This window comes from Nerophis ophidion, linkage group LG04, assembly GCF_033978795.1.
Source record: "Nerophis ophidion isolate RoL-2023_Sa linkage group LG04, RoL_Noph_v1.0, whole genome shotgun sequence".
Classification (NCBI taxonomy): Eukaryota; Metazoa; Chordata; class Actinopteri; order Syngnathiformes; family Syngnathidae; genus Nerophis; species Nerophis ophidion.
Window position 1 is genome coordinate 86,240,580 of NC_084614.1, and position 27,567 is coordinate 86,268,146.

Below are 27,567 nucleotides of genomic sequence, written 5' to 3' on the forward strand. Positions count from 1 at the left end.
AGAAGATATTTGGCTCTCCAACCACCATTATAAGGACTAATATTAAAATACAGTAGCATAGTAGGCCTATGTATTCATTAAAAAAAGAAAGTGGTTTTATTAAACAAGTAAATTTAATAAATTGGCCACTGAAATATTACACACAATGCAAAAACATAATCAACAATGATACTCCATATACAGTACATATTTACAGACTTTTACAGAATCCACGGCAACATCATATCAGTGTGTATTTTCAGAGCATTTATAACAATGATCAAAAAATTGATTTGTGGCTTCTTAGGCCAGTTCAGTTCTTAATTATCTAAAACTTTTCAAGTGTATTGGGGAAATGAACTGCAAACACAATGCCAAGCATAGATGTGAAGTCAAGGAAAACAACTTTACCCAATATGTCATCCAAGGATACTACTGTACTGGCAGAAGTTTCCAATAGGGGAATAACATGACTGCATGTCTCATATGTTACACTATCTTGCAGCAAAGAAAAACCTGCATGTTTAAATTCACGAACGAGGGCCCATTTGGCACATGAATGTGCTGTGGTAAACAAGAAATCAATCTGTACATACTTTAAAAAAAAGGATGAGAATCTTTCTTCTGACACACTAGTCCCACAAAACAGGCATTTTATTTGTTTACTTTCTATTGGCCCAAAACAATTACTGGAGGATTTATGTAATATAATAAGCGATGATGCAGAGTGGGATAAAAAAAGTTTTTGAACTTCTGCACACTGTTTAAAGCAACTTGAACATTTTGAGCATATCGCTTAGGGCCTTATCAGTGACTTTATGACAGTTTACATAACCCATGATGATCAGAAGGCACTCTGCCATGGCTTCTGATGCATTGTCATGTATTGGTTTGTCTGTTGTGTCCTTGAAATTTGACTCTTCTGCACACTCCTCACTCAAACTATCTTCAAATCCTTCATAAAACGTATGTCCGTCATTGTACATCCAATCCCCTATATCAGGGAGAGCTTCCTCAAATGATTGAGATGAATCATACTCAGCATCGACATGTAGTTTAGTTGTTAGGCCATCAGGAGGATCTGTGAGGGCTGTTCTGGAAAATGTTTTTCCAGTCTTTGATAGTCAGAAGTAGAAATATTTTCATGTGCTGAAATTAAAATAGAATACAAATCATTAAAGGTTTTTTATACCATTTTGTCAAAAGGCAAAACGTATAACATCTCAGCATATCGCTCACATTCTTACACTCAAAAGTTTGTCATATTTTAGCAGGATTTGCTTCGTGACAAAATTCACAACAAAACAATAGTCAGACACAGAAGACGGTGGGTGTACCTGGCAGGTAGGGAGAGGCTTGATGTTCCAGAGTGGTACATCCTGCACGGTCACCTGAAGGTTGGATGTGTTCCATTTGAAGAGCAGTGTTTTGGGATCCTTCAGGAGGCACCGCCTCCTTCAGTGTTATTCTGCTGCTATCCCCTGACACAAAGAAGAGGAACCAAAAAACTCAAAAGACTAAGATTTAGTAAACACACAGCATCAAACCAAACCTATGAGAAAGGATCTTGACGAGGGATGCAACATTATTGTAAATATTACGTTATATTGGTTTCAAAATTCTCACAATAATGCCGTGATGTGTGACGCTATCAAACGAGAACTCCAGTGGGTGTGTTTTTTTCTGACAATATTAAGTGGGCTCATCTGAGAAGTAAACTCGATCTCCCATGATAACCCGCGTAGTGTGGGACAACAAAGTTCAAACAGGGGACATTATATAGGGGTGAAAAAGTGGAAGTGTGCAGGAGTGACGGGAATGTTTGTGCTTCGGTGATCCGAGGAATTGTTGCTGTGAAATATTTCTGTGCCTATAACTGTCGTGCTTGTTTAACCTTAAATAAAGTCTGCATAATACAAGGTAAAGCTTGCCACGTTCATCCAGACCATTTCCAAGTCAGAGCTGTTGCACCTCACCAAAGGAAATGTGGACATGCACAAAATAAGAAATTTGCCGACACTTCACACCACAATGTCTACAATAAGTTAAGGAATATGAGTAATATATTAGAATGAGTTGTATTTTAGAACCATTATTTGGAAAATATCATTGATGTGAAACCAAGACGTCAGCAAGGGACAATATCCATTTGTGAGGTATTTATATGATTAAAAGTCAAATTATTAGTTAATTCTTAAGAATCAGTATTTTACAAACTAATACTAACATTTCCATTGCAAATGACAGTTTCTTAGGAAGTTAAAAGTAAAAAAAACACTAAACTAAACAGCAGTGATGTAACAATACCAAAATGTCATATCACCGTTACTGTGACCAAAATGATCACTGTTTGCATTATAATCGCATTATTGTTGAATGTGCTAAAAATGTAATCAAACCCACAATAATACCAAGTTATATTAAAAAAAAAAACATACCAGACAAACACAGTATAGTTTCTTGGCTAAAGAAACATTATTGTTCTACATTAGTTACACTGCAAGTTTACTGTTAATGTCAGTTTAAAGACACATATTTGAAAGTTTAGTTTTTTGTTTGTTTTTGTGTGTTACTTGAAATTCTGGAATTCTGCACCATTCCTTTGCACCTGAAATACCTGTTTATAATAATAAATATGACTACAACATATGAACATTATGTTTCTGTTCAATTATAGTAAGTGTGTTTATCCTAAACATTCCTGCCACTTCATTTAACACCACCCATCTATCCATTTTCTACCGCTTATTCCCTTTGGAGTCACGGGGGGCGCTGGTGCCTATCTCAGCTACAATCGGGCGGAAGGCGGTGTACACCCAGGACAAGTCCCCACCTCATCGCAGGGCCAACACAGATAGACAGACAACATTCACACTCACATTCACACACCAGGGACCATTTAGTGTTGCCAATTAACCTATCCCCAGGTGCATGTCTTTGGACTTTGACATTTTTGTAACAATATCTTATTGTGGCTTTAACACTATGAGGATATCATACCGTGAAATTTTGATATTGTTATATCCCTAATCAGCCTTAACTTGAAGGTGAAAGGTTAAAAAAACATTAATTACACATGCTGAGATTACTTATATTTCAAGTTTCATTCTTCATACGTACTACTGTAATCAGGGTAAAAGAAAGCAATATTTCCATGCTTGTTCCTGACAAACTGTGGACAGCTTTTTATCCTTCTATCTGGTCTGTAAATCTCAATCAGAACTAATCCATTTAAACAAAGAAAACGCATATACATGTAACTTACTTAGCCATTGCTCATCAGTCTTCACATAGGTGGTTGCAGGACGGGATGACTGCAGCAAGAAAAATAAAATATCATATATCTGCTGCCAGTTTAATGCACCACAACTATGCCAGTCTACTTACCAGCTTTACAGTCCTTCTTGATCATTTATTTGAGTCGACTTCTTTACCAGTTCTTCTCCATCGTTTTCCAGGTTTTCATTTTGTCATTTCGACACTCCAATACTATGTAAATACAGACAAAGGTTGCTGGAATATACAGTGGAACTTCTTGTAAATGTAAAACTCTATATCATGTCGAAGCAGTGTATGTTCAGTAATTTATATTGTTCAACTTCAAATGTTCTTTGAACATTTACTTCTATCATTGCTATTTCACTATGGGATGTATGAAGTGTAGTTTATCACTTGAGATGCCTCGCTGGAGGTAACTTTCATAGCTTCTAGCAAGGTTGAAGGCGGCATTTATAGCTATATTTCCGTAAATCAGTGACGTTACAGTAGTTTAATAAATACTAACTCGTGTATGTTAAAGTAATTTAAATACCAAAACAAAAACAATAAATGGTATTACTTACTTGCAGTTGTTATTCCTTCAGTGCCGAATTGTTTCTTCAAGTCACATCCGCCCACTAAATGCGCATGCGTGTTTTTCAGGTAGAGCAAATATGATTGGACAGATTCATGGGGCGCGGTGCCAAATCTCGCGAGAGTGTCGTTGAGATCCACGTCTCAGAATTTTGATAAAGTTGATTTTCTCCTTATATGACCATCTGAAAATAGCCATTTTTGGCTATGAGTAACTTTCAAAGGAAGGAAATTTAGAAAATTTACGCTTTCTATCAGACGGCGGCGGACATGACGCGTGGTTTGCCGTCAGTTAACGTCAGAAGAAGAAGAAGAGGCGGGGAAACAGTAGGTGGCGTAACATTTGAACGTTGTCTGTGCGCCTACCTTAAACTAAAACGAGGAAGAAGAAGAAAGCAAAGAAGAAAGAAAAGAAGAAGCGGGAAAGTTTTTGGAAACGACAGTCGCAACGCTTGCGACATGAGACTTGGAGAGGTAAGTGCTAATATTTTTTAGTTGGTCAACCATGTAATGTTGTGAAATCAAAATATTTAACTGTTGTGAAATGAAAATATTTAACTGTTGTGACAACGGAGCGGTCCTTTAGGAGGCTGCGGTAACCATAATGGCGTCTGCCCAACAAGTAATGTTAGCATACATAATGACCTTCACAATTGGATTCTACAGTGCATATTAATTTGGGGAGCTTAACTTAAAAATGTTTTTTATAATACTGTTGTAGATAAAGTGACACTCGACAAAGGAGGTCCGGGTTGAATTTTATCGGTAAGGCTGGCTATTTGCAATAAATAAGAGATTACATCCAAAAGTATTAAATGATTCACTACTTTGCCCCGCCATTTTGAAAGCAGCAGTATATTTGCTTACTCGCTGGCAGAGGCACAGTATGTTTTGTATCATGCTATCGATTGTATAAACTGCATATATTTAGGAAAATAAAGTAGGTATGTGTGTAAAATGTTAAACATTCATTAAATGAATTCGGTATTATCAGTCAGGTCTTGTTAAGACTAGCAACATGATATAAGAATAGTTTTCCTGTGATACATGTTTAAAAAATTATGATTGTGTTAACCTGGTCAAAATGCACTAATTATGGTCAACCTCTTCAATACAAAGTCATTGGGGCTCGAGATTATATTCATGACCTTTTTGTTGAAAATACTATAACTTTCCTAAAATGTACCCCATTATAAAAAGGTGCCATCAAGCCCACCGCACCTCAAAATAGATATGAATTAAACTGTCTGGGTTAAGATTTTTTTTTTACTATAGCCAGAACGATCATAAAATATCATTTTGTTTACTTGTTTTTAACAGAAGTTAAATATGATTCACCCTAAAAGTTAACATCCATATGGAGTGACCCCATATATGTAAATAATTTCCTTTTATTTTATAGTCCCATCCATATATTTTCTACTGCTTTTCCCTTTCGTATCGTGGGGGTGCTATGTCCTATCCCAGTTCCGCTCGGGCGAAAGGCGGGGTACACCATGGACAAGTCAACTTAGATCGACAGACAACATTCACACACGCGTCAATTTAGTGTTGCCAATCAACCCATCCTCAGTTTGTGTTCCAAAATTAATTTTTTCATTTACAGCATGGACCAAAAGGAAACGACTACAAGAAAGTGGTTAAGAGTTCCCACAAAGAAGATGGACCTGCATAATTCTCCTCCCCCAATTAAGCAATCTGGTAAGTTTCTATGTATGTGTGGCAAAGCGGACTACGGTTAAGCCAAATTGCAGTACATGTAGATAACAAACTGGAAAAATGACTTTATTAATTTGTGTAGTATTTAAAGGACAGCTGAAAATACCACCTTGACAAAGTCGCCCCAAGGCAGTTAGGTAACAGTACCCTAATTGTAATGAGGCCACACACCTCTAAGACAGCGATGGGCAAGCTCTTCCTACTGCATCTCCTTTAAAATGCAAATAGGGATGGGGAGAGGGAATAATCATAACATTGATGTCCAAATGAGATGACAAATACCAGTCCAATTTTTTATACTCAAACAATTTGAAACACTTTCTCTTTTGCACTCTCTCTTTCAGATTGTTTGGCATTCGTCAGATGGGAGGACGGTTATACCGGCAAAATCTTTACAGGATCAGACATTTTGCCAAGAGATGAAGCTCCTGTGCAGATCTTAGATCTTAAAACAGGAGATTCTGTTTTAGCAAAGTGGTCAGATAGTAAATTTTATAGGGCAACTGTTGAACATATTTTAGGAAAAGATCAGACTCAGTCACCAAAAGGCTGCCAAACTCCACAGGAGTTATTTTTAAATATGTTGGAAGCCAGTGAGCCATCACACTCAACATCAGGGTCTGAAACCATTACAGTAGATCAGAAACCACTGTCTGAACATGATAATATTACAGCGCTGAATCTATCAAGTGACGGGGGACTTCTAACAGGCGGCAACACTGCCTATGGGTAAGCTTGACATTTATTACCTCATGCCTATGGGTCTACAAGTTCAAAACGTTTAATCTTTAGCAAATTTAGTGAATTTCAAAACCAAAAAAAACAGCATTAATTTAAACATTTTATTTGCCATCAAATCATTGTTTCAGTAAATAGTATGTTAATGACTAATATTTGATGTATTAAGTTGCCCAAAACCCAACATCTGTATCCACTCTGATTTCAGGATTAAAAGTTCTGAACTTGTGGACCCTGAAAACAATTTGTTGCCATCATTTTATTACTTTTTAGTTATGGTCAAAACATTCATAGAGTGTAAATATCCACTCTACAATCTCATGTGTCAAAACTAGGGAGTAACAAAATGAACATTTCATGTCATGGTTACAATTGTTATCACAGTATTGATGAATGTGCTCAAGAAGTACTTGAACACACACTGAAATCTTATAAACAAGTTTTATTGAGAAAAATTTACACTATGTACTTTCTTAACAGTTTTTAAACATTCAGTTTCACGTCAAAATATAAATTCCGTTTGTTTTGTTTTTTCAATTAAATATAAATAAGAATATGAGAAATATAAATAAAAGTAGTTTAAGGATGGGAGTTCAAGGATGAGTGTCAAAAAATCCGGAGCTAACTTCTTATCAGCAATCAAGTATTAACTAAACACTTGTAGGTTCTCAGAGCAACACTCATCGGAAATGTGTCCAGTAAAAACCTGTCCGATCGGAGCGTTCAACAATAACAAAAATTCCATGGATGAATTAAGTAAACAATATCCAAAAAATAGGATCCAAACAAAATTTGTGGAACGCTCTCCTTGGCCGCTGGTACTTGCTGCTGCTCTTGCCTAAACACCGCACTGAATTTCAGGACAGGGACACCAAAACAAGCTTGGCTTGCTAGTTAGCATAATTATCATCATCGAGCTAGCTTACTTGTTGTTGATACTGTTACATGATTGGCTGTTGGCGTGTCCCTTCCATTGCTCAGTAAATACTGTTAACTGATTGTCTGTTGTAGCATGTCACTTCCATTGCTCAGTGACACTTCCTGTTTTCTGTTTACTGGGTTCCCAAAGCGCGAGTGACCTCATGCAGCGAATCATGCTGGCTCGAATATTTTATCGAAAGCATTTAATATTGATATGATTATGTGTATTGCGATGTATAATTATTGTTTTATTGGCCCAGTGCTATGTAGTATTGATTCTTAAAAAATATTTTCGGGGCTTTTGTCGGAGCCCTACATGCGGATGGAAATGTTCCTCTTTTTTGTGAATTTTCCTCCTCTTTTGTCAAAGGGTGCTCACATGCCTGTGCTTCCTTTGTGGAGAAAGGAGGTAGGGCAGAAATCTCAATAAGCAATAGTTTAAAAAAAAACATATTTAAAACCAAATATAAGTACTGGTTTGACAGTTTATACTTAATTGTACATTTCATAAATAATCCTGAGATATATAAAGTAATAACTTTTTCGTGATAGTCAATGTTATGTATCACTTACTATTAAAAAAATCTGTTATTTGTTATTCTTGACTAAGTGAGTTGTCTATTTCCTTGCAGTCAAGATGATTTCATCTTCAGTACTGGTCCAGTTCCTTTGTCTTTGATGTGAAATGTTTTTGTTAAGGAGTACTGTACAGAATGATTATAGATATAGTCAATTTTGGTCATGGTACATTTATTTTCATTATTGGTACTGTCCATCATAGAATGAGGAGAACAAATCATTTATACATTGGTGATTTTGTAGTTCGATGTCTGTTACTTATATTATTATTTTTAGTAATATCATTATAGGCACACTTCAATTGTAAGTGATAGAATCCAAAACAAAAATCCGTAAAATCACATTGTATGAATTTTTTAAAAGTAATTAATTTGCATCTTATTGCATGAAATTTATATTTGATACTTCAGAGAAGTAGAGGTTACTAGGTGATCAATTCCGTGGAGAAAAAAAAATGCAAGTTACTTGAAAATAATAAAATGTGTAATTTTTTATTTTGTTTTAGATTTTACAGAACCGCCAGTCTATTAAATACTTGTTCTCCTCACTGCACATAGACTAAGGTCCACTTTGGCCGCTGCAGGTTAAAATATACTGTAGGTCATTTCAGTAATTTTTTTGTAGTTCAGTATTTCTCATCTCTTTTGATGTTGTATATACATATATGGACAAATTGGGTTTATACAATTGTAATCTATTGTTCAATGAAATATCACGATAGGTTTACCAGAGAGGGAACCATTGGTCCATCACCCTACAGCGGCAATACAGCCATCCCATCACTGTATGACCTCCACATCAATTGTCAATTTCCTTACGGAGGCCATATATCTAGCCTATCACCATATGACAGGGGTGTCCAAAGTGCGGCCCGGGGGCCATTTGGGGCCCCCAGGTCATTCTTTAACGGCACATTTTAAAAATACAACTGAAAAAAATAAAAAGTGATAAAAAGCGCAAACAGGTGAAATGTAACAAGAAAATGTTGCAATGCTTTAATAACACAAAGATGCCATGCAGGCTGTTTCTTTCTTTAAAAAATAATGAATCAAAATCAATGTCATTTTGAATTATTGACCTATTCAAAACTTCAATTACGTCACGTTAAATATTCCACTTTAAGATATTTTTTGGGGAAAATGTTGCATATTTTGTGTTTTGCCATATAAAAAAACTGAGCTGTTTTTTTTTTTTTTTAAAGAAGGGCCTAAAACAAACAAACCAAAAAAATTAAACAACAATAAAAGTTCTAAAATTGACGGATATATCTGAGGTTGATCTCGAGATTATTGTGCTAAAAGTAAACAGTAAAAAAAATGTATTATTTATTTTTTAACACTTTAACGAGTAGGAGACTTTGGGATCCCCAATTATTTTAGTGTGATTTGTTTTTAAGTGTCATTCCTCAAAAAAAAATAATGATTAAATATCCAAAATTAAGGCTCCAATTATTATATAATCTCAAAAATTCCACCCCAAAAAGTTATTGGATGAAAATATTGCATATTTTGTGTTTTTTCCATTTTTTTTTTCCCTAATGTTGATCTAGAGATTTAAAACATGAATAATGATAATAATACTGAATAATGACACATTTTTAATATTTTTTTTGACCAAAACCCTTTGGGGTCCCGGGATCATAACTAAGTGGAGGCCTAACTGTATATTTTTTTATACATTTATTGTATTGGTTTTTAAAATATGAAAATGGCCCCCGCTTGCTTTGATTTTTCAGTGTGCGGCCCTCAGTGGAAAAAGTTTGGACACCCCTGCCATATGGTCTCAACATAAAAGGTCCATTTCCCTACGAAGACCATGCATCCTGCCCATCAACCAATGGCCTCACCACCGAAGGTTGATCACTCTATGGAGGCTGTACACCCCGCCTATCCCCACACGACTTCAACACCGCTGGCCCATCACCAAATGTCCACAACACCTCTGGTCCTTCACCCGGCGTACACAATAGCTAGCCACCTGAGAATAAAAAGGCAGCTTTCCTGGCACCAGACAGGAGAGATGCACTCAACCCATCTGTTGAGGACACTATCTGTTATCAACCACAGGCAGAAAAATCATGGACGCCATGTGATGGATGTAGGGAGGAGTTGGAAAAAATCCGGCGAGAAAAGCAACGAATCAAAGAAGTCCTCTTGAAAATAGGTAAGTACCCAATGCTAATTCATTCATGATGTAATTGTTTTGTTTACTTAAACTTGTGATTGGGCCTTGAACACATTATTTTCTCATTCTGGTATTGTTTGTGCTATTTTTTCCCTTTCAGATCCGGGCCAATTCAGAGTACTTCAAACTCCCTGCGACCTCGTTGGAGACAAATACAGCGACGGCCCTCATTAATCGGACCAGCAAGAGCTCTTTCCTGAGAGCGGCGTATTCATATCATCGTTCCGCCTTGCTGCCATGAGACATGCTTCAAAGCCCAAATATATGCGTTTATTCCACGCACTTTTTGACCTCTTTTTTACAGTAGAGGAGTGTCCCTTTTGGTCGCCCTGAAAACAAACCTGCAGGAACACGAAAGCGCATCCTTGACCGGAAAAAAGTTGAAGGAATCCTAAGTAAGTTTTACCAAACTGAGGGTGTTTTCAGGCCAAAATTGGGTAACAATAATTAAATAGAAGTTCAATATGAGAAATGTTAATCCCTTATCGATTACAGCACACTGGAAGTATAACTCAATGTTACATAATTACAATTTGTGATTGACTAAAAACTAGCGTTATGATGAGCAATATAGTGTTATGTCCATCAACTTGAAGTGTGGTTGTGTGTATTAATGATTTTGCGTAAATTAAGGCTTTAAACGGCAATAAAAAGCATTAAATGCTTTGCCCAGAGGCATTTAAAAAATGTAATACGATTGTAGGACATGGCGGACAGTCAATATGTCAAACGGTAAATGAAAATTAACTTAAGAGGGTTACGGTCATCGAAATTGTTAGTCTTCCTGTGTGTTTCTTTTTTTAACTGCGGCTGTCAAACTGCATACAAGAGGTATTGTAAGGTGGGAACATGACAAAAGCACTGCTTCAATAAAGCAAAATGAAACTGCTCTGGGGGCCTAAACTTTTCCATTCTTTGGTCACTGTAGGCGTGTAGTCCTTAACTGTGACACCATGTCAGGATAATGGAAAAGCTGAGCTTTTTTAATACACTGAGTCGTTTATTTCAATCATCTGCATTTCAACACATATGAGCTAACTTGCCTAACATTAGCAACTGTTGTGACGCAAGTGATCTACACTAGCGAGGCAATTTTCACAGCAGACCACAACTCTTTTATTTTCTGACATTCCCACAATAAATGAATACAAGTTCCTTCAGCTGCCGGACACTTGATACATACTTGCTATTCACTGTAAACATTTTAAACAGAGAATGTGTAAAATACAATAAATTCAAAATGTTTAATTGCCATAGCTTTTTTTCAAATGCATCTTATTGGCATTTTTACCAATATTGTTCTGTATTTTTCTAAAATGTTTAAATAGATCATCCATTTCCAAACACATGCATAATTTGCAATCCTGGTATGATGTTCATTTATTATTCCATAAAACCTTTTAACTATTTAAAACAAATTGTATCCTGATTAAAAATGGTATCCTCCAGTTTGTGGCTATTATAAATCATATTTTCAGAGAATATATATATATACTTACAGCATGTTTCAAACAGACACAACTAAATAAATGGCTAATGGGTATATTATATTGATCATCTGATGCAGAATGGGATGTTTGTTTAGAGGGTTTAAGTGCAGTTCTCCTTTAATATTTTTGATAGCCTTTTAATTAGCGATTGTCTACGGCCATGCATACGGTCAAAACACCAGATGCTACTCCACAAAAATAAATAAATAAAAATACATTCTCCAATTAAACAGCTTTGTAAGCCAATTCTAATACATTAGATAGTAACAGTTAATGTAAACTTTTCAACTAATTAACTAATGCTTGCAACTGTGTGTATACAGATAAATAATTGTAAGCTTTTGACTATATAAAAAAACAACTATATGCTGTTGCACATGGGCATTACATTTTTTCAAGTACCAAAAAATGGCATTAAAAAGCATTACATTTGAATTTGCATTATTATTGTTATTGCATTGCATTGCATAGATTTGATACCTGTAGAAACTGATGTGGGACAAAATTACGAATGGCTGATTATTATGTTCTTGCCTTGCAGCGTATGTCCTGAGATGCGGTACCCTTCCTGATTGGGACCATATTGAGGAGGCCAAGCTCAAGAAAGCTTTGGTAAACAAATGTCGGGCCAGAGACGGTTTTAAGTAGGCCCTTGTACCTGTCAAGTTCATTCTATGGTAGGATGTTTCCTTGGTAAACATGTTAAATATTTTGGTCTAGGTTTGCGTAGTATATATTGTAAAAAAATGCCTTATGATGTAGCTTTTAGTACCACGTTATTCTGTGATAATGCATATTGAGGTGTGCTGTGCCAAGCAAATTTGGCACTGATGCCAGCGCCCCCCGCGACCCCAAAAGGGAATAAGCGTTAGAAAATGGATGGATGGATGGATGCAACCTCACTAACAAGCTAGCGGCTAATATCCTTTCACAGTGCAAAGTTTTTTCCAAATAAAAAAATAATGCAACCGGAAATTACGCAGTATGTTGCTGCTTACATAATCAGGTATATTAGTAGCTTTTGTAACCAATTTCAAAATATTTCAATGATCATGTGTGTACCAAATGTTATATTGTTATCGCAGGAGGCTGTTCTATTGTTTACAACAGTGTTTCTTAATCATAGGGCTGGGGCCCATTGTTTGGCTGCGAGTACCCCTTGGAAGCCGCCAATAAATATCTGTTTCTTAGCTGTTGTCCGTCCATATGGGCAGCAATGGTACTCGGTTGTCTTACACTTTAGTGTAAGATGACTAATTCAGTGTTTATATTTCAGTTGGTCCCAGACTCCTCTTGTGGAAAAGTTGGTCGTGCCCCAAGGTAAAAATGTTAAGTATCCCTGGTTTTCAATGTGTGATTATTTTTTGTATGTAGACTAGTTCCACACAGCACAGTTACAATTTTATAAATGTATTTCAGTTTTTACTTGGAATATTTCAAAAATGGAAATTTTGTCATTTACTCACCCTCTTACTGAGATGAAGTCAAGTGTTTTTTTAACTAAGGTACATGGTTTGCTCAACAAGGAGTTAAAAAGCTACACCTGACTTTTTCACAGTAGCAAAGTGAATACTCAAGGTCAAATTCGTTTATTTTTGTATTTGTTTTATTTTTTGTATATTGTTTTCTATGTTTTAAGTATTGTGAATGTCAATATGTACATTATGTATGTACTAATTAACTACATTTACATTTTTGTATTTAATCTATTTTTATATTATATTTTGTATTTTTGTGTAGCCAAATAAAGTGATACACCTTTCAATATTTGAGTATTTGTTTAGTGTTATTTCTAATTAAGTCAGATGAATATTTTAATTGCACTCTCAATTTGTTCTCATGATTCTCAAATTTGAGATATGATAATAAATTTAAGAGAAATAATCAAGACATGAAAAAGACATACATAAGATCTCTTTTATTGCTCATACATCTCGTTTCTTTCTCTTTTTATTATCCTTCAAAATAAATGAGACATAATTGAGATCAATGGCATACATATATGAGCTCTCGTCAGTGTATCCCACTTCTCAAATATTGCTCAAAGGGTTGTCTCAACTCAACCTCCTTTGTCTCAGTGATGTCTTGTCTCTTTTTAGCTTATTTATTGCTCCTAAGGGTCCCTTAGGAGCAATAAAAGAGAAACAATTGATCACAGAATTAGACAGATATGAGAAGCTCAAAATGTTCTCAAGATACGAGATTAAGCAACAGATGAGCAAGCAAATTTTTGCTATGGGGAGTTATTTGACAGAGTTGATCACTCATGAGTTAGTTTAACTCTGCTGAGATGCAATTAAGCCCCGCCCTGCATTTCACTTCAGTTGGAGGGAAAAGAGACAATAGGAACCATTTCGCTTCTCTCGTGCAGTTCCACAAGGTAAGTGCAATTTAATCAAATGTACTGAAACAGCTGCAAATTAATGCTGTGAAATGTAGCATGTACAATAAAACATGTATGGAGAATATGTGTTTTAGCAACTAAGCTTTTTTTGTCACCAGTTCTGAACAACAAAATCGGTCATGCTATTAGCTTGCATTTCTAAGCTAGCAGACAGTAGTAGCAAGTCACTTCAACTTTAAAAATGACAGTAAGTCACTTCCTCAAAGCCATGATAAACAAAGTTTTTACTGTACAAAATATTATTTAAGGCTGGAACTAACAGTTGTGGGGGCTTTTGTTATTTTGTCCCTCACACTCTAAACTTCAAAAAACTGCAAAAACCTGTGGAGACATGTTTCTCTTGTCCAATTTTGTCTGCGGAGGGATAAGCTCAGTAGTTACTGGTTCATTTATTGCTACTCTTCAAGTTTTGGTGTTATTTATTATCAGGGTATTCACTGGGTCATTGACACATTGTATTAAATATTAAATGAGATTTAATTTAATTTAGTATTTAATTCATACCAGGGCCTTTACAAGCATCTGAAACTGTCTTGACCTAGGAATATATAAATGTAAGAACTGATTGTTAGTTTATTTCTTGATTTGGTACAAATTAATATAGCTGCAGCCTCTCCTCTGTTCTCAGGGGCACAGAAACACACGCACGTCAGTGAGCAGCAGAGCAGAGGTTACGGTGGATCCCGTGAAATGACAGTAACTGTAACATCAGTTTGATGACATCTAACTGTAAGTACTGTATGTGAAGAAAAACCTCGAGTATAAACATCTGTAAAACCTGCGCAAACATGTGAAATACTTTTTAATCCGTTTGCTCCTCCATCTCTCATTTATCCTCTGACACAGCATGCTGGCTCATCTTTAAGCTGTAGCAAACAATCTAGCAGTCGTTGTCCTTATACTTTCTGCTAACCATAACTCGCCACTGAAATGATTGTGTTAAAAGTTTCTGCTGGCAGAGCCAACCAGCCCTCACTGCCACATAAACAGCTGAGAAAGGAGGAAAGAGATAGGACAGGAAGAATAACTAATGTTTTTTTTTTCTTTTTTGCTGTGTTTTTAATCCTATTTTGAAATTATTCAATATTGTGACAACAGGAATATGATTAAAATGACTTGTTTCCAGTGAGATATTGTTCAGATGATATTGTGACTTTTCTGTTGTAGAAATTACTGTTACTGCTCTAACATTTAGTTTTAATTACAATATTCAATTGTGATCCCTTTCAAAATACTCTCCCTCTCTCTGTCTCATGTATACATAAATATAGACACATATATATACATATATATATATATATATATATTATAAAGCAATCATTTAGGAATGAAAAAGAAAATTATTGATAGAGGCCCCTGCAAAATATTAACAAATCTTATCCTTTACTGTGACACATTGACCTCTAAACTGTTCTTTCTTTAAATATTGACTTTCTTTAATATATGTTTTGCATGTCTCAGTGAAGATGCTGGTCCAGGTGAAGTACAACCAACAGCAGAAGTATGTGAAGCTGGATGACATTGAGGGACAGTTTGACTTTATCCAATTCCATGGAAAAGGTGTTTCAATTTACTTAATCTTGCCTTAAAAACAGTTTAAAAATAGACCCACTTTCTTTAAAAACCTCATGTTGTATACTCTGGTGTCTTTACATGCCTGAAGCAGATTCCTTTATAAATGGGGATAATTTACTCAACATGTGTGCCACCTAGAATGTAAAGCATTTTATACACAAGAACAGTTAACTGAGAAAAGCCAATACTTAACTTTTAAATTTGGACTTAAGAAGTGTCAGGGTTACTTGAGGGAAAAAATCAGCAGTGGATGACTCCATCTAACTAGAACAGTCATTTGCTGTGAGACAAATGAAACTGCACATAAAGCACATAAATCACAATTTTCTCATACTGTTTTCCAGTCATTGAGAGATTTTGCCTGCCACCCGATGCAAGCATTATGTACAAGGATGCAACAGGGACAGAAGTTGATGCGGAAATATTCAGCGACCTGGTTGGACAAGGCAATGTGGTGCTGACAATATTCTCAAGCCAGGGTGAGATATAAAATCATGTATTATCAGGCACTCTGTACACTACTGAATAAAATGATCAAATGTTTTTTTCTTTTATTCCTTTAGAATTTTCAGACCTGTCCTTGTCCTCTGCATCTGAGATCTCTGACTCTAGCTTCAACTCAAGCGGAACTCTTGCCATGGATGAGATCCCTCGCAAGAGACAGCGAAAAGAGAATAAGCATGATGCAACATCAGCTAAACAGGTTTGAACAAAGCTTGATTCACTTGAGTTTTTTTACACATTAAAACAGTTTTTGCGTGTCAAGGATAGCTGTTTATCACCATATTTTGCATTTTCATGTTTTTGTTTTTTATCAGTTGATTGAAGCTGTAACAAGCTACGACGGAATGACAGACAGAAATACCCATTTTTTTATACATATAGATTTATTTATTAAAGGTAGATTGAGCAAATTGGTTATTTCTGGCAATTTATTTAAGTGTGTATCAAACTGGTAGCCCTTCGCAATAATCAGTACCCAAGAAGTAGCTCTTGGTTTCAAAAAGGTTGGTGACCCCTGATATAAATGAATGTAACGATGGTAATAAAATGTTATATAGCAAAGTAAAAGTTGTGTTTCTTATCTAAGTAAATGTAACTCGTTACTACTCACCTACGTGGATAAGTGTGTTCACCTTTGACAGGTACGACAAAATAAAAATAAAAATAAAAATGATCACCATCGAGTTTAGGTGACTTGAAACAAGCATGCATTCAATGTTTGGCTTTACCGTGTCTACTTTTACTTTCACTTTCTTTGATATTCTGCCAGCAGAAGCGTCTGCCTCACACTTTTCCCCCACGTTCAGCACTTTGGCCACAGCGAGTCCATCTCATGAAGGCTTTCTGCTGACTTTTTTACTCAGGATGAAACTTCCTGATGCAACCCTGGCCGGGAATCGAACCCATGCGAGGCAGATGCGTGTCCCGTTACCAGAGGTGGGACCAAGTCATTTTTTTGCAAGTCACAAGTAAGTCTCAAGTCTTTGCCCTCAAGTCTCGAGTCAAGTCCCGAGTCAAGACAGGCAAGTCCGAGTCAAGTCCAAAGTCAATACTGGAAAGTCTCAAGTCAAGTCCCAAGTCCTGCATTTTGGGTTTTGAGTCATTTCAAGTCTTTTTAACCACAGACTAATATATGTACACAGATTGTGTATGCTTTTAAAACGCTGTATGTATTTATTATTAAAAAAAACAGTGCTGACATTGCACTTCATAATAGCACTATTAACCAGTTATTCTAAACATTTAACTCATTCCTTTACAGTACAAACACATCTGAAAAAACAAGTGCAACTGTACTTATTTGCACAAAAGTGTTAACATTGTATTTCCATGGAATATTGCATTGTAACTAGTTCATCAGCAGTTTATGTCATGTTGTCACCTTATCTCATTGATCTCATCTCATACTGTATGTGTTTATGTCTGTGTACACATGAAAAACCACAAATACATGAACATAACAATGAACAGTGCTGTACTTGTTAGATGTCAGGGCCCTATGCAATATGTACACATATTCTTAATATAGTATACATTTTAACTGACCTTTATTTGACTATGTTTGTCTTTTTGTAGGTGGCTAAAATACGCGGTGCTGCTGACCGCCGTCTAATATTACGTTACTGTGTGTGATACATTCATTAACGTAACATTATGTGTAGGTACCTCATGCAACCCTGCTTAAAAAAAATCACTTGACAATAAGTATGAATAAGGTAACATCTGCAGTGGACGCAACAGATTGCCGTGTTTGCAATGACGTTATAACCATAGACATCTTATAAGTAGACGCAGAATTGGCTGCTGTGACGCAAGCAATTTGGCCGCCATCTTGAAGTGGTGATGAGGAGCTGGCAAACAGCCTAAACTAACATTTGACAGGTAGAAAAAAAAGATGCTGGGCTGGTATTCAGCGTTTTCCTGCTCTATTGAGCGGACTGTTGAAAATAGGAATTGGAGGATTACTTTTCACAAGTAAGAATTTACATTAACATACTATTGGTTGTATTTTGTGAAAATAATATTACCTCAGAGTTAAGCAGGAGCAAAGAACTACAATATTTGTATGTGAAAATCACAAAGAAATCTTCTGGGGGAGGATGACCCCACTACAGGTATGTGGTTTACAAACTTTCAGGCCCAACTAAAACAAAATTCACCAGCCGCCACTGATTATGATGCATTCTCATTTTATTGTAACCACAGATAAGTCTTCAAGTAACAATATTCAAATACTAACTTTGTTGAGTAAGACAGAATTGTTTTATTCTGAATCCAGTGAAACAGATTGGTGGTTTTAGCTGAAATAAAGACTTTCAGGTGTTTATATATGTTTAAGTATTTGGCAGACACTTGTACCCCCTGTGAACATTTTTTTTAATTCAAGTACCTCCTAATCAGAGCAGAGCATTTTTGGTTGAAAAAAGAGATAAAGAAGTAAAATACAGCACTATGTCATCAGTTTCTGATTTATTAAATTCTATAACAGTACAAAATATTGCTCATTTGTAGTGGTCTTTCTAGAACTATTTCGAAGAAAAAAAAAAGATGTAAAAATAACTAAAAGCTTGTTGAAAAATAAACAAGTGATTCAATTTTAAATAAAGATTTCTACACATAAAAGTAATCAACTTAAAGTGCCCTCTTTGGGGATTGTAATAGAGATCCATCTGGATTCATCAACTTCATTCTAAACATTTCTTCACCAAAAAAAAACTTTAACATCAATATTTATAGAACATGTCCACAAAAAATCCAGCTGTCAACACTGAATATTGCATTGTTGCATTTCTTTTCACAGTTTATGAATTTACATTCATATTTTGTTGAAGTATTATTCAGTAAATATATTTATAAAGGATTTTGAATTGTTGCTATTTTTAGAATATTTAAAAAAATATCATGTACCCCTTGGCATACCCTCAAGTACCCCCATTTGAGAACCACTGGTCTATAGGTCCGTAAGATATATAGATATCTAATGTATTCATACATTGTTTATGTAAGATATACGCATGTATATACAACCTAATCATATTGTTTCTTTAACTTAAAAATAGCTGACTGTTTTTTTCCCCTTCTCTGGGATTATATTCCCAGTTTTGATCTCCGACGTCTGGTCACTTATAGCATATAAGAATATTCTATTACTGTTAAGCAAATTATGAACATGCCAAGACATGTGTCTTTTATCATAGTTACACGTATGACAAAAAAAGCGCGTGAGTATCAGTGGTATTCAGTGAGTTAATATGAATTAAATGTGCTGACAATTCATTGCTCCTGCCAAAGGAATTGCCCTGAGTGGAGCGGATCACCACTCCAAGATGGCGGCCGCGCGTCACGTCAGCGGCAATAGGCAGTAGCGCTCGATGCTGTGTCTACTTATAAGATGTCTATGGTTCTAACGTTAGCAGTGAGTTTACAGCCTCACTCATTTAACTACACAACGAATAAAAGTTACGTTACTCAGCCAATAAACGTTAGCTTACATTCAAAACGTACCCTTCTTTGTGCAACTTCAAATGTCGAACGAAGTTGGAAGTTGTTGCGTCTCCGTCTGTAATCTTCCAACCGCATGTTTTGCATACGGCGATTCCTGTTTTGTTGACCAAGTCGTACTTTTAATACCCGAACGAAACACTTTATGGCATAATTTTATTCACTTATTCTTCTGTTGTTTGAAAGCTCTTCTTTGTTGGTTTTCCTGCAATTTGATTGGATGAATGCTGTGTGACGAAAACAACGCGGGTGTAATTTGATTGGCTGTAATTTGATTGGGTGTTGTACTGACAGGTAGCGCACAGGCTGTCATCGCACACATGTTGACAAACACGCGTACACAATGGAAGATACGGAGCGCTCCTGAATAACTTTTTAATTGTTGGGTTTTGGGGAAAGTAGCAATGATCGTGGTGACTGCTTGTATTATCTGGAGCAGTTTACCAAAGGACAGCCCAGAGAGTTGGTGCGCAGTTGCCTCTATATGCCTACAGAGAGAGGCTATGCTACAGCAAAACGCCTACTAAGGGAACACTTTGGAAATCCTTCAAAAATAACAGCAGCCTACATGGACAAAATTATGGTATGGCCAAACATCAAGTCTGAGGATGTAAAAAATCTCCAAGCTTTCGCACTGTACTTGTGAGAATGCTCCAATGCCATGGATGAGCTGCAGTACTTGGACAAACTCAACATGCCAGCTAGCATGAAGATGCTCATACAAAAGCTGCCACACAAATTAAGGGACCAGTGGAGAGGAAAAGCAGCCGACATTGTTGACCAACAAAGGCGACGTGCTTGTTTCACAGACATTGTGAAATTTATTGAACAGCAAGTCAGAATTGCTTCGGATCCTGTCTTTGGCGACATTCAAAACATCCTTCGAAATAAAGCAGTAACCAAACCCAAGCCTATACATCAACGCAAATCACAGTTCAGAAGGAACAGTTTCGCAACTCATGTGGCAGTTGCCACTAGACCTAAACCGACTCCACACCTCAATAGGTTTGTGAACACCTCCAAGACAAACTCTATTTCCTGTCTTTACTGTACAAGTGAACATGCATTGGAGGACTGTCCAATACTGGAAAATAAGGCACACAGGGAAAAGCTTGACTTTCTAAAAGAAAAAGGCCTGTGTTTTGGTTGCCTGTGCACAGGGCACCTGAGCAAGAGTTGCGACAGGCGCATCACGTGCTCTTACTGCAACAAGACGCATCCCAAAGTGCTACATATTGACAGGAGACATCTGGAAAGTGGAGAAAATAGCCAACTTCCAAAGGTAAAAGCAGATATTTGCACTACATCCTCAACTTGTGGCCATACAGGGGCTGGCAAATATGGAATTTTACCCATCCTGCCCGTTCAAGTGAAATACTCAAAGGGCAGCAAGATAGTCCAGACATATGCTTTCCTAGATCCAGGAAGCACAGGGACCTTCTGTTCTGAACAATTGAGTTTGAGTTTTAGTTTATTTCGAACATGCAAGCATACAACATGATACATCCCAATTTCCAGTTTCTCTTTTCAACATGTTCAAAAAGGAGGAGGAAGAAGCAGAGCTTATTTAATCCTACCCCTTTTCTTTACATAACAGTTGCTAAAACTTTTGTTCACTTCCTGTTCTCAATGTATTCACAATGTATACTCCATAAGTAATAAGTAATCACAATACAAATAAATAAATAATTGCTTAAATTTTAATCCATACGATGAGATAAATCAGATTATATTGAGAATGAATGAGTGAGTAAAATCGGAATGTTTATCATGGTTCTTCATTTTTGTACTTTGTTAACACTTCCAGTTTGAAGAGTTTCTTGAAGTGGATCATATTAGTACATTGTTTGATTGCTTTGCTTAATCCATTCCATAATTTAATTCCACATACTGATATACTGAAGGTTTTAAGTGTTGTACGTGCATACAAATGTTTTAAATTACATGTTTTAAATTGGTGAACAGGCTGAACACAGAAGGCCGAAAAACAAAAATCCACTTGCGCACCTTGGGGCACAGTAAGGTGGTCCCGAGCAGTGGTCTGGAAATCTCTCAGCTTACTTGTAGTAAGTTTTTTTCAGCTTCCTGATGTCTTCACTCAAAGGCAGATGCCCGTGTACACTAACAATCTGATTGGTGAGGCAGAACTTGATAAGTGGCCTTACCTCCAAGGCATTAAAATTTCTCGGATAACTGCCAACGTGGACCTGTTAATTGGTACCAACGCCTCAAAGTGAATGGAACCACGGGAGGTGATTAACAGCCACGGAGATGGACCTTATGCTGTCAGAACCCTATTGGGGTGGGTGATTAATGGGCCATTACAAGGCAATGACACGCCCCACAGTTACTGTTAACAGTTTGGAGGAACCGCTTATGAACCAGTACATGCATGATTTCAATGAGCAGGGATCCAGAGATCAAAAGGATATGTCAAAAAAGGAAAAGAAGCCCAAGATAGAGAAGCCCAGCAGGAAGACACCAAAAAGAAAACGGAGCGCAGATGACAGTGACGGTGAAAGAAAAGTCAGTCGAATGCGAACAATACGCCAGGCAGTCTCCAAGGCCGTGTCGAAACAGCGGGAAATCCTTCTGGGTGACGGAGGCCGTGAGGATGAAGAGCAGGATGACCCAGAGGAAGCTTACCTGGATCCTGATGAGTCTGGCAGTGATGAAGACTTCATGGTGGAAGATGACGAGGACAGCGACTATGGCAAGTCCAAAAAGAGAAGAGTTCCCCGAAAGAGGAGGAAGAAAACGACCCCGAGAGTCCTTTGGGAGAAGAAGAGGAGGAAACTGAGAAGAAAAAAAAGCTCTCCTACCCCCAAGGTGACGAAGAAAGCTGATGGCCAGGAGTAGGAAAAGAAGACAGCTACAGTCTACATGTACTGTTGGTAATAGATCACCTGTATTGGATGTGCATAAGGAAATGGAGGCAGAGGCAATATATCGCTGACCTTTTTTGGAACAGGTGGTTTCACGAATATTTACCGTTGCTACAAGAGTGACAAAAGTGGACAAATGAAAAAAGTTTGTCTGCAAACAAAAAGGATTATCATCTGTTACAAAGATATGCCTTCTAGGTGAAGGTATTGAGTAAATTAACTGCATTATTGCAAAAGGGAACATGAAAACCAAAGAAAGAGGTGTTTGTTTTTGGTATTATGGCTCTATTTTTGTTTTATCGATTCCAAATTAAATCGCTCTGTTCGTCACGCCAGCAGCAATTAGGGGCAGGTGTGTTAGAGCCAAATACACTTTCTGTCTGTCAAATTGATGACGTCACTCAAGGGGTTGGCTCCAAGGCCAAGTGCCTGGATATTTAGGGAGGAGTCAGGATCTTGCCCAGGTGTTGCTGAGTAGAGGCACAACAGTTTTTGACTGTGCCAGGCTAGTGTTTGTTTGCTCCCGTGTATTTTCCGTTTTTGAACAAAGTGTGTTATATAATTGTGACTTTATGTTAGTAAATATTTTGGTTAAACATGGACACAATTCTGGGCCTCAATTATTAGCCGGTTGCACACGTCTGAACTAGCTTCATTTATATTCGGCAACCAGTAGCAGTAAAAGTATAGGACTTTACCGCTACAGGGGTTTTGGATATTAATTATGAAATGTTGTTCCTAGATTACATCCATGCTAATAAAAAAAAAACTGCAATGATGTATATTACAGACAAAAAGTTACACACTTTATCCCATGCCTGTGCAACAGCAAACATCTGGGCCCCTGTAGAGGGGGTCCAGACTGAGGCCAAGGGAAACAAACCTCATAGCCATAACACACATAAACGTGTGTAAGAGGGAAACGTCAAAGAACACAAAGGACATTAAAGACTTTAAAAGATGAGAGCTGATGCAACCAGACGCAAAAGTAAAACAACAACAAAAAACAAACATATACACTCTGTGGTGTTCCACGCCAACGTCTGCTGTGGTGGGGGGAGTATGGCCGGAGACAGGAGCAGACCCAACAAAGCAACCAAGAGAGCCAAGTCCGCATGGATGAACGAGGATAGATAGAAGGATAGTACTTTATTGATTCTCCAAGATGGCGGCGCCCGGACGGGCTGCGCACTCGAGGAGCTCCTGCTAAAGATGGAACATTTGGCAGAAATACCGGACAATTCCACAAACTTTATGGCTGGCTCACATCGTGGTCACTCCGTGATCACGTACGACCGCCAGACACTTCTGGATGTGGACACATCGGGCCGTTTTGGACCGATAGACACTTGCGTGCTAGACTTGCTAACTAGCACGGGAATACATCGGCGGCTACATCCAGCGGCCTGTGAAGCAGGGGAGTCTAGTAGCAGCGGGGGCCGTCTACAGAGCAGACGCCAGCGGTGTGATCGGAAACGCGGATGCCGAGCGGGGCTAAAAACAAAGCAGAAGGCTAATCCCCACAGAACACCACTTTCCTCCATCCCGAAGACGGATTTAGATGGAAAATGCGAGACTACTGGTCTGGGTAAGGAGTCAGTTAAATTAGAACAAGTTTTTTCTGCTTTGAGTGTTTCAGAGTTGGACATGTGTTTTACTGAGGTGGCTAACTATGATGCGTGCAGTTTATCAAAGCAACAAACAAACAATCGGAAAATCCCCGTTACTGAGGTGGCTAACCATGATGCGTGCAGTTTATCAAAGCAACAATCAAACAATCGGAAAATTCCTGTCGTATCAATTCCTAGATATGGTCGTAACTATACTAAATGCACTGGGCATAATAAACACAACATTATTAATATTGCTACTACGGATAATTTGATCAAAAACTCCCTAAAACACCCCACTACCTATAATATAGGTTTTTTAAACATAAGATCATTGTCTCCTAAAACGTTGTTAGTTAATGATATTATCAGAGACAACAATCTTAACGTCATCGGTCTCAGCGAAACCTGGCTTAAACCAAACGACTTTTTTGCGCTAAATGAGGCATGTCCTCCTAACTTTACACATGCGCATATTGCCCGTCCGCTTAAAAGGGGTGGGGGGGTCGCACTAATATACAAAGAAAACTTTAACCTTAGTCCTAACATAAATAATAAATATAAATCGTTTGAGGTGCTTACTATGAGGTCTGTCACACCGCTGCCTCTACACCTGGCTGTTATCTACCGCCCCCCAGGGCCCTATTCGGACTTTATCAATGAATTCTCAGAGTTCGTTGCTGATCTAGTGACACACGCCGATAATATAATCATAATGGGGGACTTTAATATCCATATGAATACCCCATCGGACCCACCGTGCGTAGCGCTCCAGAGTATAATTGATAGCTGTGGTCTCACACAAATAATAAATGAACCCACGCATCGCAACGGTAATACGATAGACCTAGTGCTTGTCAGGGGCATCAACGTTTCCAAAGTTACGATACTCCCGTATACTAAAGTATTGTCTGATCATTACCTTATAAAATTCGAGGTTCAGACGCATGTTCGTCAAACTAATAATAATAATAACTGCTATAGCAGCCGCAACATTAATACAGCCACAACGACAACTCTTGCTGACCTACTGCCCTCGGTAATGGCACCATTCCCAAAATATGTGGGCTCTATTGATAACCTCACTAACAACTTTAACGACGCCCTGCGCGAAACCATTGATAACATAGCACCGCTAAAGTTAAAAAAGGCTCCAAAAAAGCGCACCCCGTGGTTTACAGAAGAAACTAGAGCTCAGAAATTATTATGTAGAAAGCTGGAACGCAAATGGCGCACGACTAAACTTGAGGTGCACCATCAAGCATGGAGTGATTGTTTAATAACTTATAAACGCATGCTTACCTTAGCTAAAGCTAAATATTACTCAAATCTCATCCACCGTAATAAAAACGATCCTAAATTTTTGTTTAGTACGGTAGCATCGCTAACCCAACAAGGGACTCCTTCCAGTAGCTCAACCCACTCAGCTGATGACTTTATGCAATTCTTTAGTAAGAAAATTGAAGTCATTAGAAAGGAGATTAAAGACAATGCGTCCCAGCTACAACGGGGTTCTATTAACACTGACACGATTGTATATACGGCGGATACTGCCCTCCAAAATACTTTCTCTCGTTTTGAGGAAATAACATTAGAGGAATTGTTACAACGTGTAAATGGAATAAAACAGACAACATGTTTACTTGACCCTCTTCCTGGGAAACTGATCAAGGAGCTCTTTGTATTATTAGGTCCATCAGTGCTAAATATTATAAACTTATCACTCTCCTCGGGCACTGTTCCCCTAGCATTCAAAAAAGCGGTTATTCATCCTCTTCTTAAAAGACCTAACCTCGATCCTGACCTCATGGTAAACTACCGACCGGTGTCTCACCTTCCCTTTATTTCAAAAATCCTTGAAAAAATTGTTGCGGAGCAGTTAAATGAACACTTAGCGTCTAACAATCTATGTGAAACCTTTCAATCCGGTTTCAGGGCAAATCACTCCACGGAGACAGCCCTCGCAAAAATGACTAATGATCTATTGCTAACGATGGATTCTGATGCGTCATCTATGTTGCTGCTCCTCGATCTTAGCGCTGCTTTCGATACCGTCGATCATAATATTTTATTAGAACGTATCAAAACACGAATTGGTATGTCAGACTTAGCCCTGTCTTGGTTTAACTCTTATCTTACTGATAGGATGCAGTGTGTCTCCCATAACAATGTGACCTCGGACTACGTTAAGGTAACGTGTGGAGTTCCCCAGGGTTCGGTCCTTGGCCCTGCACTCTTCAGCATCTACATGCTGCCGCTAGGTGACATCATACGCAAATACGGTATTAGCTTTCACTGTTATGCTGATGACACCCAACTCTACATGCCCCTAAAGCTGACCAACACGCCGGATTGTAGTCAGCTGGAGGCGTGTCTTAATGAAATTAAACAATGGATGTCCGCTAACGTTTTGCAACTCAACGCCAAAAAAAACGGAAATGCTGATTATCGGTCCTGCTAGACACCGAACTCTATTTAATAATACAACTCTAACATTTGACAACCAAACAATTAAACAAGGCGACACGGTAAAGAATCTGGGTGTTATCTTCGACCCAACTCTCTCCTTTGAGGCACACATTAAAAGCGTTACTAAAACGGCCTTCTTTCATCTCCGTAATATCGCTAAAATTCGCTCCATTCTGTCCACTAAAGACGCTGAGATCATTATCCATGCGTTTGTTACGTCTCGCCTCGACTACTGTAACGTATTATTTTCGGGTCTCCCCATGTCTAGCATTAAAAGATTACAGTTGGTACAAAATGCGGCTGCTAGACTTTTGACAAGAACAAGAAAGTTTGATCACATTACGCCTGTACTGGCTCACCTGCACTGGCTTCCTGTGCACTTAAGATGTGACTTTAAGGTTTTACTACTTACGTATAAAATACTACACGGTCTAGCTCCATCTTATCTTGCCGATTGTATTGTACCATATGTCCCGGCAAGAAATCTGCGTTCAAAGGACTCCGGCTTATTAGTGATTCCCAAAGCCCAAAAAAAGTCTGCGGGCTATAGAGCATTTTCCGTTCGGGCTCCAGTACTCTGGAATGCCCTCCCGGTAACAGTTCGCGATGCCACCTCAGTAGAAGCATTTAAGTCTCACCTTAAAACTCATTTGTATACTCTAGCCTTTAAATAGACTCCCTTTTTAGACCAGTTGATCTGCCGTTTCTTTTCTTTTTCTTCTATGTCCCACTCTCCCGTGTGGAGGGGGTCCGGTCCGATCCGGTGGCCATGTACTGCTCGCCTGTGTATCGGCTGGGGACATCTCTGCGCTGCTGGTCCGCCTACGCTTGGGATGGTTTCCTGCTGGCTCCGCTGTGAACGGGACTCTCGCTGCTGTGTCTTGGATCCTCTTTGGACTGGACTCTCGCGACTGTGTTGTATCCATTGTGGATTGAACTTTCACAGTATCATGTTAGACCCGCTCGACATCCATTGCTTTCCTCCTCTCCAAGGTTCTCATAGTCATCATTGTCACCGACGTCCCACTGGGTCATTATTGTCACCAATGTCCCACTGGGTGTGAGTTTTCCTACCGAGGATGTCGTGGTGGTTTGTGCAGCCCTTTGAGACACTAGTGATTTAGGGCTATATAAGTAAACATTGATTGATTGATTGA

At 37.9% G+C, this 27,567-nt stretch overlaps 1 protein-coding gene and 1 long non-coding RNA gene across 2 annotated transcripts in view; one reads left to right on the forward strand and one right to left on the reverse strand.

The window, feature by feature from the left end:
* LOC133552125 (class I histocompatibility antigen, F10 alpha chain-like) overlaps positions 1 to 27,567 on the forward strand; it is an 89,918-nt gene that overhangs the window by 8,688 nt on the left and 53,663 nt on the right. The window lies entirely within an intron of this gene.
* On the reverse strand, positions 1,094 to 3,881 carry LOC133550623 (uncharacterized). The gene is made up of 5 exons (XR_009806350.1): positions 3,822 to 3,881; positions 3,367 to 3,468; positions 3,245 to 3,293; positions 1,317 to 1,460; positions 1,094 to 1,128 (listed from the first exon to the last, which is right to left on the reverse strand). It is a non-coding gene; the product is annotated as an uncharacterized LOC133550623 (long non-coding RNA).